This window comes from Pundamilia nyererei, unplaced genomic scaffold (assembly GCF_000239375.1).
Source record: "Pundamilia nyererei isolate P.nyererei 1_Seehausen unplaced genomic scaffold, PunNye1.0 scaffold00039, whole genome shotgun sequence".
NCBI lineage: Eukaryota > Metazoa > Chordata > Actinopteri > Cichliformes > Cichlidae > Pundamilia > Pundamilia nyererei.
In genome coordinates, this window is record NW_005187440.1 from 251,652 (window position 1) to 255,004 (window position 3,353).

The 3,353-nt window shown below is 40.7% G+C and overlaps 1 protein-coding gene across 2 annotated transcripts in view; it reads left to right on the plus strand.

Annotated features, from left to right (window-relative positions):
- Positions 1–3,353, plus strand: part of sema3bl (sema domain, immunoglobulin domain (Ig), short basic domain, secreted, (semaphorin) 3bl) — a 56,095-nt gene that overhangs the window by 15,036 nt on the left and 37,706 nt on the right. The window lies entirely within an intron of this gene.

Genomic DNA, 3,353 nt, shown 5'->3' on the forward strand with positions numbered 1-3,353 from the left:
GGACAGTGCAGACAGAAGTGTGTGTTGCTGGCAATAAAACACTGACTCTTAGGTTTACCATTGAGATTTTGTGTTAATAATCCCTCCTAAATATTGCGACTTTGCATAGACACTCTTTAAATATGGTGTGTGTGATAATAAGTTGTACAGGTACTCATTGAAAAAAAGCATATTTGCTGCACATGAAAGCTTCTTTTCATTGTTATTCACTTGTTTGGCAATATTTTAAAATTTTAAGCAAACTTTGTGGCACCAGACATCAGTGACCCACACAGCAACATACAGTGCTGCACAGAAGTCTTAAGACACCGCTCAAGATCACAGCTCACTCATTTTCAGTCTCATCATTAACTTGCCTATTTTCAGAGAAACATTTCTGGTTTGTAAAGCCATTTAGCACTTACTTTTGAATCATTAAAGCATACAACCCATGGGATGTACCCTCCGTGTTGTGTGTTGTGTCTGCACATAAGAGACAAGTTAGCAAAGAACAAATTTTAAATTGTATCTTTAGACCCTTTGCTTTTACTAGCCTGCCACATCACTATCACAAATTCTGTTCCCTTTTCATCATTAAAATTAATGAAACATGACAAAGATAACAGAGTTGGACAGGCGTAAAACAGTATTTTTGCACCAACAAGCTGATTCCCAAAGATTTCATGGCTCTTTTGGCATATCTCAGTGTGGTTTCCTTAAACAAAGGGGACAAAAGAAGAAGTTCCAGACCTAAAAGTTCAAATATAGCAGAAGAGCAGTATGTGAAAGTGACATCTTAAGACTTTTTGCACAATACTGCATGTACTCCTAATCCACAATCACCGAATTTTAGTGTCTTTTTTTAACCTTAAAAGAAAAATTGCTTAATAGTGTGTCATTAATCTCCCCAACTTTTTTAACTTCTTGGTTTCATTCATTTCATTTGATTGTCCAGGTCCAGTTACTTTTTATGTTTCAGCCTTTCAACCTCAGTCTGACCGCAAAATCCGACCACTGCTCTGAGGGAGTCTGCAAGTTGGCAGCATTATTAGTGGTCTAGTCATAGTCCATCCATCCATTCTCCAGCGTGTATTGGACATGAAGTAGGATCCAATCTGGACACACAATTTTCACTTCTACATGTAATTTAGAGCCCCCAGATAGCCAAACGTGCATGCCTTTGGACATCAGAGAGACACCCACGCAGGTAATGCAAACTCCACACGGAGAGGCCATACTGCTTAACATGATGGAAAAAACAGTTGCAGATAAGTTTTCTCAGCAGAACATGCGATACCTCCTAGTTAAGAACTAAATTAAAATCTATTCAGGCAGTGGTGGTGCCCTCAATTTTACCTCACTTCTCCTCCTTTTCATGCTCTTTCCTTCACTGCACAGGCTCCTGGATCAAAGAGTAGTATGCAAAACAGAAGCAGTGAATGAGATTGCAAAGTCCACACGTCTGACGTGTAGATTTGACAAACACCAGGGCATGCCTTAGACCGATTGTGCAGAAGAGTGAAATGTAAACAAATCAATAATAAATTATTGCAAACACATCTTTGCAGCGGGTGAGACTGCGTGAGGGTTGACACAGTGAAACCAGATGCTCATTCGCGTGTCGCTTTGCTTTGGCACATCTGCTGTTTGTCAGTGCAGCACTGGCTGACTGCTTTTAGGGAAATAATGCACATTGAAGACAGATGTTTCACTATGGATGCTGTCATGAATTTGTGGATGTATATATAGACTGCGCAAAAAGATGGATAAAAAGAAGAGAGACAAGGAATAAAGATCAAGTAGCAAAAGGGACAGGAAGACAGAAAGAAACGAGATGAAACTTAAGACGCTATTATTCAAAAATGACTTCAAGTAAGGACGTTAAAGATGGATAGACAGAAGAGACTGAGTGTGGTGGAGACGCAGAAGAGGTGAGGTGAAGCTGGATAGAGAGCAGGGAAGAGAGAGGGGGAGAGGTTGGTGAGAGGTGAGACACTGGCGTGATTTCAACACTGAGGTGATGAGCTGCTAGAGTGATAACAAGCTACAGATGGAAGCTGTCAGCTCACCTTTCCTCTCTGTTTGGGTGTGCTTGCTGGTGTCTCTGTGTATGTGCGCTCTGGTATTTATGTCGCTGCATTTTTGCTTTGGTTTGAGGAAGATTTGTGTATACAATCGAGTAATTTATGAGAAACAACGGGAGGGAGAAAGGCTGCTTTCAGTCTGAGTGGGTTTGTGTGCATGTAGGTGGAAACAGAATGAATCCGATTGTGCTGTGGAAAACAAATGGCCCAGAACTGCACGCACTTCATATTGAGAAAGAAGAAAAAAGAAGAGTTTGGAGTTAATGATGCAAAACATGTCGGACTTTTGAGAAAACACAAGACTGATAAATGCTATTCTCTGTCTATAAGAGATATTAATGTTGTCAGCAGCCAGGCTATAAATTAATTCTGCCCCTGATTAGAAAATACACAATTTTATAACATAAAGCCTTACATAAATTCTTTAATTATAAAGTCCAGTTCAAGTGCAGCAGCCACGTGGCTCTGGGGTTATGCTTGTTAAGAAGCCTAACAGCTTCATCTCTGAGTTGAAGCTGTCCCTGGAAATGCTTGGTTTGTGAAAATAAGCAAAGCAACAGTGCGGAGGATCTCTGTGTGGCAGATGTAAAAGTTGCAGAGGGTGGAAGAGACTGCTGAGCTTCAGCTACTGTCGGTTATCTTTCCTTCTGTCTCTCCAGCATATTTTTTTCAGCCCTGCCAGTTTCAAGAAATCAATCAGTCGTACTGCTCTCTTTGTCTGTCTGCCTTCTAATTATTTTCAGACTCTTACCAGTTGCTGAACTCTTCAATGTCTGCATTCCTTCTCTTACCAATTATTTCTTTCTTTCTCTAACTTTGTCTAACTTCCTCTCTCCCTACCTTATATTGCTATTGCTTGGCAATTTTCTCATTAATCAGCCAAACTTTTGGCTGTTCAGCAAAGACACAGGATGAAATGAATGTCAATATCAGTGGAAACCTCTTTGGAAGGCCTTTATGAGAGTGTGAGCTAAAACAAATAAATGGTGGATAAGTGATGAAATAATACCTGAGAAAGTAAAGCATACTTGCAGCACTGCTGAAAAGTGTTCATGCTTATGTATGTGGAAAAATGCTGATTTCTTATAAAAACAGCTCCATTGTGTGTACATGGCCCCAGTGATGGACAAGGTATCACCGGTACATAGGACCCTCCTGCCTCACTCAGTCAGTACTCACGCTGAGTGGCGAGTGACTCGGGCTCCCCCTCTCACTCTCTGTGTTTGTGCATGCTAGTCAGTGTGTATTGTGCTGAGTGAAAATGAGGAGAGAAATAACTGATGTGACAGA